At 36.8% G+C, this 11,264-nt stretch overlaps 1 long non-coding RNA gene across 1 annotated transcript; it reads left to right on the forward strand.

Moving 5' to 3' along the window:
• The first annotated feature begins 2,170 nt into the window (after window positions 1-2,170).
• On the forward strand, window positions 2,171-5,483 carry LOC131905640 (uncharacterized). Its single transcript, XR_009378001.1, has 3 exons — window positions 2,171-2,278; window positions 2,708-2,853; window positions 5,123-5,483. It is a non-coding gene; the product is annotated as an uncharacterized LOC131905640 (long non-coding RNA).
• The last annotated feature ends 5,781 nt before the right edge of the window (window positions 5,484-11,264 follow it).

An 11,264-nucleotide genomic window follows, 5' to 3' on the forward strand; every position in this document is an offset into this window, starting at 1 on the left:
AAGAGAAGGCACAAGAGAGGAAACCTACACTTTCATACACTCAGGAATCCCATAAAAACGCTAATCTGGAAGCCATAACATATACACAAAACACCTAATGCAGACCTGTTCAGGACCTGTGGATGCTACCTCAGAATCTGTGAGTTCATATGAGCTTTGATCATGTCAATTTAGAGGGCCTTGTTTTCTTGGTGTCCTCCATCCCCTCTGGCTTTTATACCCTTTTGCCTCCTCTCCCAAAGAATTTCCTTAGCCCTAAGGAGAGGGATTTATGGAAACGTCCCATTTAGGACTGAACTCCGTATAATATCTGACTGTGGGTCTCTGTATTTGTTCCCATCTGCTGCAGGAGGAAGCTTCTGTGATGATGGCTAAGCATGGCACTGATTCAGGAGTATAGCTGAATGATGTTAGGAGTCATTGTATTGTTAGGTTTGTTTATTTGTTTGTTTGTTTGTTTAGAAAAGTAGTATTGGTTTTATCCTATATACTTGGGGTATCTAGTCAAAGGTTCTTAGTCACACAAACAGTGTCAGGTATGGGTTCCATCTCATGGAGTGGACCTTAGTTCAAATCAGATATTGGTTAGTTATTCCCACAAGCTTTGTGCCACCATTTCCTAGCATATCTTGCAGGCAGAACATCAATTTAGACCAGTGGTTTATGGTTGGGTTGGTGTTTACATTACTCTTTTACTACCATACAGAGTACTTTCATGTGCAAAGACCCTATGATGTAGGGGTGAAGGCTCTCTATAAGCACCAGCTAGACTTCCCTATTTTCAATGAGTTGTGTAGGTGTTGTCTTCAGCAATAGGGCTTGGTCATCAGCTTGTGGAGAAGAACCTATAATCTTAACAGCCAGGTTGTTTGGGGATTCCCATAGGACCCCTTTGTCCAACAACTCAATTAGATGTACAATGTTCCTGGGACTGGAAACTTATTTGATCAAAAGAGATGGCCATTTGGGGCTATATCTTCCTATTATTTTGCTATTTCATTTAAATTACCTTTATATATTCATATATTTTAGAATGCTTCTATTGTACTAGATTACCATACTGTCCCTTAAGTGGCCATGAATTTTAGCTGTCTCTCTGTGTGGTGATATTTTACTTGTGCTGAAATGTGGTGATATTTTATTTGTATGTTAATAAATAAAGCATGCCTGGAGATCAAGGGGAAAAAGGCCAGCCATTTTTAAGTAAACATAGAAGTCAGGCAGTGGTAGCACACACCCTTAATCCAATCATGTGGCAGGTAGAGTCTCTATGTGTTCAAGGACATACTAGGGAACAGCCAAGCTGGTGACACACGCCTTTAATCCCAGTACCAACCATTGAGACCTGGAGGTCTGTACAGACAGACAGTGACAAGGAAGTGAGGTAGCTGGGCTAAGAGCCAATGAGAGGGCAGAACAGCAAGGCAATAAAGGTGAGGGTAAGACAGGAAGTAACTCACCTTTTGATAGCTGCAGAGCTGGAGAGGCAAGGTTGCTGGCTATCACTATTTCCCTGATCTCTCTAAGGCTTTCACACCTATATTTGGCTCCGTGTTTCTTATTTAATAAGAGCGTGTAGAAATTCAGCTACATCCCTGTATTCACTCCACCAACCCACTCTTTCCTCCCCATCTCCATTTGATCATCCTGTTTCAACCTTCCCCATTCAAACATAACTCTTTTATTTTCCCTTTCCTAGGGAGATAGATGTCTACTCTCCAGTCCCTTACTTTATGCCTAACTTCTGTAGTTCTACAGATTGTTGCACGGTTATCATTGACATAACCTCTAATATTCAGATATAAGCAAATACATGCAATATTTGTCTTTCTGCATCTGAGATATCTCACACAGGATGACTTTTTTCCAAGTTCTAGCTATCCATTTACCTGTGAATTTCATGATTTCATCTTTTTAACAGCTGAGTAATACTTTATTGTGTAAATGTACAACATTTTCTTTATCCATTCTTCTGTTGAAGGACGTTAGGCTGTTTCTAATTTCTGGCTACTATAAATATTCTGAATAAAGCAGCAATGAACATGATTGAGCAAATGTCTCTGTGATAGGATGAAGTGTCTTATGGGGATATGCCCAAGAGTGGTATAGCTGGATTTTGAAGTAGATTCATTCTCACCTTCCTAAGGAACCACCATACTGATTTCCATAGCAACTGTTCAAGTTTCCATACCAGCAGTGGAAGAGTGTTCTCCTTACTCTACATCCTTGACAGCATGAGCTGTCATTTGTTGTATTGATCTTAGCTACTCTACCTGGTGTAAGAAGAAATCTCAAAGTAGTTTTGATTAGCATTTCCCTGACCTGCTAAAAATATTGAACATTTCTTTAAGTGTTTCTTAGCCATTTGAGTTTCCTCTTTTGAGAATTATCTGTTTAGATCTGCATCCAATTCTTAAATTAGTTTATTTGGGTTTTTTTTGATATCTAGTTTTTTGAGTTTTTCTTTAATATATTTTCGCTACTAGCCTTCCATTGAATAGGTAATTGATAAAAATCTTTTCCCATTCTGTAGGGTTCTGCTTTGTCTGAATGATGGTGTCCTTTGTCATACATATAGAAGCTTTCAGTTTCATGAGGTCCCATTTATTAATTGTTGATCTTATTTCTTATGCTAATGGTGTTCTGTTCAGACCTCTTCTCCTGTGTCAATGGGTTCAACTCTACTCCTCACTTTCTCTTCTGTTAGGTTCAGCACTTTTTTTATGTAGAAGTCTGATTATTTTGGAGTTCAGTTTTGTGCAAGGTGATATATATGTATTTACTTGGATTCATCTACATGCAGCCATGGTGCCTGACCAACAACATTTCTTGAAGATGCTGTCCCTGTTTCAAGTGTGTATTTCTGACGTCGTTATCAAAAACAGGTGCCCATAGGTTTTGGTTTTATGAGTGAATCTTCAAATCAATTCCATTGATCAACCTTTCTATTCTTGTGCCAATACCATGCTGCTTTTATTATTTCTACAAACAATTTCCTCGGCATTGAAAATGAGAAAACACTTTATAATTAATGTTTGAGGTTAGTATTGAGTTTATATGTTGTGAAATATTTAACTATGTAAAGATGTGTTACATTTGTTTATGTTGCCTTTGTTAAATTATGTAAAGATGTGTTGCATTTGTTTCACTTTGTCTGCCTAAGGCACCTGATTGGTCTAATAATGAGCTGAACAGCCAAAAGCTAGACAGAGTGAGGACTAGGCAGGGCTGGTGGGCAGAAAGAATAAATAGGAGAAGAAATCTAGGCTCCAGGAGAATGAGAGAAGAAGAGGGACATGCCTGGGGCCAGAAGCCAGGCGAGCATGAGAATCATAGAAAGTAAGATACAAGAAAGAAAGGTAAAAAAGCCCCTATGAAAAATGTATATAAAGAGAAACAGGTTAAGTCATAAGAGCTAGTGGGACAAGCATAAGATAAGGCTGAGCATAACTAATAAGAAGTCTCCATGTCATGATTTGAGAGCTGGTTGGTGGCCCAAATAGAAAAGCCTGCTACATGTATATAAAATACAGACACATAAATTTATCATACAAATTATGTTATGGCCAACCTAGGGTGCATTTTGAATTGATGAGTTGATTAGTTCTTCCTAAACTGAAAGAAACTATTACAATGTGCTGGGCGTATCAACAGCACTACTCTGAATTCTGAAAATCTGTATTCAAAAACATTATCTCAAATTTTCTCTAATATTTGCTTTGCTCTTTGTGACTTCCTGCTAATAGCAGTTTTCAAAGCGCATCAGAGTAAATGTTCATTTTAAAAGGTGGGAGACCTTTCCCATGCATGCTCTCTGCATGTGGAAGGTTTGTTCTTCAACATTTACATATGTTAGTACACCATAAATCAGTTTGGGGCATTTTTCCTTGCACAAAAGAATCACTTGGGCTTGAAGAAGTGTGATTATTTTTATTCTTATGGAATTCTTCAATCATGTTTTACTCCAACTGCTAAATGACAAGATTTTTTTTAATTCTAAGAGAATATTGGCTTTAATATAGAGAACACAGATTAGCATACATGTTAGCTGAAGATAAAAATATTTTCTTAATTCTAGCAAATCCAGAAAAAGAAAAATTATATTGTGATTTACCCATAGCTGCTTCATAGAGTTACTCATTGACACACACACACAATATCTTAATTAGAGGAGCAGAGATGTTGTATATACCACTCAGCCCTCCCATGCTGGAACAACTAGATTTATAATCAACTTGTGGATAAGACACATTTTTAAAACAATTGTCACTATTCTGTTTACTCCCACATTACTATGTTGAACGTGTTCTTTTTTTTTATTTACCATGATTTCTCTAAATTTGATACAGCCCACAATACTCTTATCAAAAGACTTCAGGTACTCTGCAGAAGCCACAGAGAATCAGGTCCCCTGGACTTGACAATGGGAAGGAGGAGCAATGCCATTCACATCTGCTCCACCTAACAATTCAGTTCTCTCTGGAAGCCTGAGACCACATCAGAGGTTTGCCAACCAACAGGATTCCTGTTATGCTCTCTTCAAAATGTCTCTGTGATTTGGGAAGACGAAAGAAAAGTGGCGTAAGGTCCTTCTACTGTAACAGGCCAACTTGGTTTTTAGTTATTTTGTTTCTGGAATCTCATGTGGTTTTTAATAAGAAAGAAGTGTTCTGAAATGCAAAGGCTTTTTTCCCCCTACTCTTATATGTTTGAGGTTTTATTCTAATATGGCTTAGACACTTGAGAAAATAAATATTTTCCCCTTCTAACACATCATGTTTACTATTTAGCCTCCATTTTAATATTCTTCTCACTTCTTTTGCCTAAGGAACATAATGACAGATTTCTAAACAAATTAAAAATATTCTTTAGGTCCTGAAATTTTCTTTTAATTCTGGTCTTCTATCATAATAAATTTTATTTAGTTAAATAAAGATCTTGTGTTCTTACAAATTATTTAATTAATCCTCATTCACTATTGAAAATGTGGAAAATTTCAGACTGACCTTCATAAACCTCAGTACAGTCTTAGAATGACTCAAACTAGACTGTAAGAATATAAATCACTTCTCCTCGTCTCAACTCAAAGACACAAAGTGCAAATATCTGTTTTCCTTTCCAGGACTGCTGTGGTGTATGTTCTCCCAAGACCATCTTGCCCCAATGATGCTGATTTCCCTCAAGAGCATGGCTTTGGTGGCCACCACAGGCCTCCACTGAAGATATATTTGCCCTGTCTGTGTAGGAGAAAGACTTTGTTGTGGGCTTTAACAAGACCAATGACCTCTTTGGAAGTGAAAAAGCCTGGTTCCAGACCACACAGCCTGACTCACTAACCTAATACAGTGTGTATTGAATTCAGCACATCAATGGCAATGATGCCCTACTGGGGAAGAGGTCGAGGCATAAGGAAACTTGCCCCTTCCCTTTGTTTCCACAGTGTTTTTCTTCCAGTGTGAAATAAAGAAATGAGGCCTTCATTAGCCTCCTTTCTATTTTCTGCTACTGATCCCTGGTGAGAGATTACCAGCCTTGAATGATCAATCCATGCTACATTTCTAATTGTGTGGAAATTATTGAGAGAAGCCTAACTCATTCTAACTGTGTTCTTAAATACTCATTTTACTCTTGACAGGAAAAGCACAACACTGTTAATGACCTCAATCTATATAATTTAAATGGAATTCCTCACATTCACTCAGATTCCTCCATTTGGGCTACTTCTTAGAACCCAGGCTTGTCAAGGAAAATAGATAACTATTTTCATTATATTTGTATAAATGTTCAATTAAAGTGGTTCCTGGGGATAAAATAAGATCTCGTCTCGAATAAAATTGCCAGTATTCATCTTAAAAAGTGAAGCATATAGTCATCTGATAGAAGTGAATCCTTGGGGTCCCACCCCTATTGATGATGAATTTTGACTGGATTGATTTTTGTGTGGATCTTGTGCAGGTAATCATCGCTGTTGTGAGGTTATGCAATGGCCATGTCATGTCCAGAGGTCATTTCACAGATCTCCTCACCAACCAGCAGCTATTAACATTCTTTCTCCCCATTTTTGTGAGAAGTCCCCTGAGCCTTGAATGCTGGGCACTTGATATATATGATTCATCTACAACTGAGATCTCAGTGTTACTTATATCTGACACTTTGACCAATTATAAGTCTTTGCTACTAATCACTACCTCTTGCAAAAAGAAGCTTGTCTAGCCAAAGTTGAGAGCAGTACAAATCTGTGTCTATAAACTAAGTATTTACACAGCAGTTTAATAGCAGGACTATTTAGCATAGTGGTTCTCAATCTTCCTAATATTGTGACCCTTTTGTGGTGATGTATTGTGTCCTCTAAAATATTGTGCACCCTAATAAAGTTGATCTGAGTATCAGAGGAAAAAGCCAGCCACTATATTAAACATAGAAGTTAGGCAATGGTAGCACGTGCCTTTAATCCTAGCATTTGGGAGGCAGAGAACCATCCAGAACTCTGTGAGTTCAAGGCCACACTGGGAACAGAGCCAGGTGTGGTGGTACATGCCTTGAATTCCAATGCTAGTTAATCATAAATGTCTGGAGGTCTGTACAGACAGATAGGAAGTGACAGAGCTGGGCAGAAAGAGGAACTGATGTAGCTGGGCAGAGAGAGGAAGTGAAATGCAGAACAGAAAAGCATATAGGCATGGGTATACAGGAAGTAGGTTTTTTTGGTGGAGGATCTCCAAGAGGTAAGAATGTTGCTGGCTTCTTTCTGCTTTTCTGATTTCTCAGCTTTTCAACCCAATATCTGACTCTATTTTTTTGTTTGTTTGTTTTTTGTTTTTATTAATAAGATCATTTAACACTTTGTCCTACACCCTTTAATACAGTTCCTCATGTTATGGTGACCTCCCCAACCATAAAATTATTTATTGCTACTTTGTAACTGTAATTTTGCTACTGTTATAAATCATAATGTAAACATTTGATATTTGACCCAAGGGGGTCTCAACCCAGGGGTTAAGAACCACTTACAGCAAAACAACAGCAGCAGTAGATTTCTCCCCTTTAGAGCATATGATTTCTGCAGACAATTTCTTTTGATGAAGCTTAATAGTACTAGGCATGGAATCCTTTCTGTGGAGCAGGTCTCATGGAAGCTGCTGAGAGAAGAAAAGTCTATCCTTTGGAGACACAGCCAGTGACAGGTTGTTCACACTCCTGGGTGTGGTCAAATACCTGTGGGCATGTGGCAGTAATATGTGGACTCAGAGAGTCACAGTTTAAAAAAAAAAGACATGGCCTTAGGAGGGTGATGGAATAAGAGGTACCACAGATACCACAGATACTGGTGGGGAAGTAGTGGTAGATGAAATGATCAATATATATTTTATAAATATATAAAATTTTCAAAAGTTGAAAACATTGAAGGCTTAAAAAGAGAAATACAGCATGCAATTCACACACCACTCCCTCCCCCAAATCCAGATCCTCCAAACAGTAAAGCCAAATTCCAAAAGTGGCCTTTTAAAATTTGCATATAGATAGTCACATTTTAATTAAAATTTTCATATGGGACAGATGTTGCTCCAGGAGTCTGGGATTCAATACCTCAAATAATCTTAGAAGAACACTGTAATAGCGTAATAACACTCTTTTTAAGATAAGAAAGAAGAAAGAGGTCCTAAGTTCAGCTAAATAAACTCACAATTAATGAGGCATGGAGAGTTACTCAAAACTAACAGGGAAAGTTTGGGGAATCAAGGTTTAACTATAAATTGCAATCTTCAGCAAATTGTGAAATTACATTTGCATGTTTCTGTTGAATTTGGAAATTTAAAGTATTTCTACATATAAGAAAGAAAAGAAAAGGGCATAGTTTTCCAGTGTGATTATAAGTAATCTAACCTCTTGCTGAGGGATTTTGCAAGCAGAGATGGATGAGGAGTACCAAGATATTTCAACTGTTGTTTGTTTTATGATGGTATATTTACCCAACCTTCACTCTACTTTTTTATCTTCAGAAGAGAGGAAACTGAACATCTATACTTAATAACTGTTCCTAAAAGAAATAATATAACCTGTGTCACCTAAAAATATTCACTAAGTGTTAGGTATCATTACTATTATCTCAGAGAAAGAGTTTGCATGTTTTTTCAGAACTGCTGGGCTAGGCAAGAAGATAGAGATGGGTCATAGGAAGTGGCCTATTGGTAGGGTGTATTTGATTGTGAGTAGTTATAGCATGAAAGAAAACAAAAATATTACAAAGATAGATACCAAATTTCATATTTTACTTATTTCACCTTCTTTTTGAGACATCTTGCTGTGGTCCATGGTGACCTTAAACTCAGCATCCTCCTGCCTTAGATTTGTAAGAGCTAAGATCAAGGCAAGCACTACAACACTTGATGAATATTTTGCTTTGATTATTATATTTTAATAGAAGGAGTCTGGTTCTGTTGTTCATGTGGGTCTCCAAATCCTGTGTCCAAGCAATCCTATCCCTCCCTAGTAGCTGGGGTAATGAGCAGGCACCACTCCTGGCTAAATGATTTTTGAATAGCGATTGGTCTTGTAAAAGAGGAAATTCTCTCATTTTTCTAAAATAAGATGATTAATAAAACTGCAAAATGTAAAAAGACAATGCAATTACAGGAATAAAAAATATGATAAAATCACAAACTCCAAATCAGGAGTTAAATTAAGCAAGCAAGGGGAATTAATTTACCTCAAAATCATCAGAAATAGAAATGGAATGTATTCTTTTTCGGGATGCTTTAAGTACTGCCCTTTCTAATAACTTTATCTTCCAACTTTTTATATGTAACTCAACAAACCCTCCACATGTTTAACACCTTAGGCCTTGGGCATTTCTGCCCATTGAAAAGAATGTTTGTTTACCCAGTGATGGTATTAGAAGGATTAAGTATTTCAACAACTGTCACACTGATAATTGACTTTAGCAAGGGACAAACAGCTTTGGGGCTTCATATTTAGTCCAAAGATAAAGAGAAAAACAGCCTGCATATGTCAATTCACACTTCAACTGTACAATCAGTGTACTACAGAAGGCCAAGATCATTACCATTATCAGTCTACTTGCTTAATAATAGGGATTGTTAAATCAATTTTAACTGTTCAGATAAAGAATAAATAGCTAGAGGGAGACATGAATTGGGCAAATTCTTCCATAGCTTAAAGCAGGGTTTTTAATCCAGTGCATGAGGGAAAGGAGGCTGGCATGAAGGCAAACAGTGAAAAGGGACAGGGAATGAGAATGGGTTTGGGTGCTGCCTTCACCCTCTTTGGCAAACATATTAAAGTCAAACGTGAAGAATCTGACATGTGACCTTACTCACAAGTTACAAGAACACCTGGATCAAGGTGCACACAGTCTGCTGTGTTGCTTCTGTGTATTCTGGCTCCACAGAGCAATGTGATGTGGAAAGGAGCCCAGGAGTGCCAGGAACGCACTGCAGGAGAGGGTTTTTAACAGCACGAAGTTCCAAGATGCTCACAAGTTTATAGTATACCCTGCCCCCTACGATGTGCTACGTTTGCTTCCGAAAAGGGACTGCTCTGTCATAGAACAAAAAATCACTCTGGGATTTTCTTACCTTTTGTTTTGAATTTAGAATGCTAATAACTCACTACTGTTACAGGGGAGTACATTTGGTTTTGTATATTGACTTGCATTTTTGGTATCTTCATAGAATTGATATTTTGCTTTAGGAGTTATGTTATCCTTTTCTCATTTTTGAGAGATTTTGGCATTCAAAATCATGTTATTTCTGAACAATGTCACCTCTGTTCTTCCTTATAAATCTTCATATCACAGTTCCTTTTCTCATCTTCTTCCTTTTTCTTGGAATTCTATTTTGATACTGGATAAGACTAATGAGAGGGGATGGCTCTGCCTTCTTCCTGGTCTTAGAGAGCTTTAAGGAAGATGTTAACTACAAGGTTTGTATATGTCTCTAATTGTAAAGGACCAAGATCCTTGTGCATGAAAGAAACCAGGATTATTAAACAGCCACACACAGTTTTTTCTTCAATAGAAGAGATGCGCACCTGTTTTCTGTTCAGAATCCTGGGAGAGGATGTAATTAATAGCCTGGTGATCTGTGCTATCTGTAGGGCCAGGCCACACCTGCATCTCCCTGATTGTTATGTTTATTCCAAACTCTTCCTCCCTAGATCTGTATCTTGAGCATTGTTTCTCAGTCAATAGAACCTATTCTTAGGGGAGATGTCACTCATCCCTTACAGCTTGGTGACCTCTAATCTATCTTTATGACTGAGACCACACCAGATACTACAGAGCCCATCTTTATGGAAAGGTCATGCTTTTAGCTTTACTGTGCACATGGGACTGAGTTCACTATTACCAGGAAATTTTTTTTCCAAAATTTTAACTGTACTTAAGCATGTATAAAATAAAATGCATGTGTCAGAATCTAGAAGTTTGACCAGAACAGGCTACTGAATCCTGTTGAACTGGATTTCCTTCTTGCCTAGTGCAGACCATTACTCTCCTGGCCCCAGTGTTTGCAGACACACCCACATCTTATCAATGAGAAGGCTACTTCTATTTTGAGCAAGATAGTAGTTTAGTCACAAATTGGGCATCAAATTTTGTGAAATGCTTTTTTTCATTTATGATCATATATGATCTTGCAATAGTTTCTAATTTAATCCATGTATGTAATGGATAACCTTAATTAATTTTCAAATGCTGAAATAAGTATCTATGTAATACATATAAAAACATCCAAATTAGTTTGTGTATACAACATTTTATACATTATTACAGAAAAAGTGTTAGAATTTTGTTGAATATATTTAATCTTTAATCATGAGATATATTTTCTGTAATTTTTCTATGTAAAATGTGTTTGGTTTTGTACTTTCTCTTTTAGGCAATTATTAATCAGTGATTCCATTTTAATAAATATAGACTTTAAAATGTTATATTTAAAGGAGAGAAGGAAGAAGCATTTGGAAAAGTTTGGAAAGGGAATAGAGAGATGTTGTAATTAAATAATAATCTCTAAAGTAAAATAAATAAATAAAGGATTACTACATTATTTGTTTTTGTTTCTTTTGGTTTTTTGTTTGTTTGTTTGTTTTACCTTTCAAAGAATTGTGATTTCACCTCAGTTATCAAATATATTATCGTTTGGAATATAAGAATATGCATAGATCTTTCTGAAGCATTTTCCATCTTAAACTTTAAATTTTTGAAGATACATGGAAGGATTTAGAATATTGTCTACTGATAATAT

Source organism: Peromyscus eremicus, chromosome 3, assembly GCF_949786415.1.
Source record: "Peromyscus eremicus chromosome 3, PerEre_H2_v1, whole genome shotgun sequence".
Taxonomy (NCBI): domain Eukaryota; kingdom Metazoa; phylum Chordata; class Mammalia; order Rodentia; family Cricetidae; genus Peromyscus; species Peromyscus eremicus.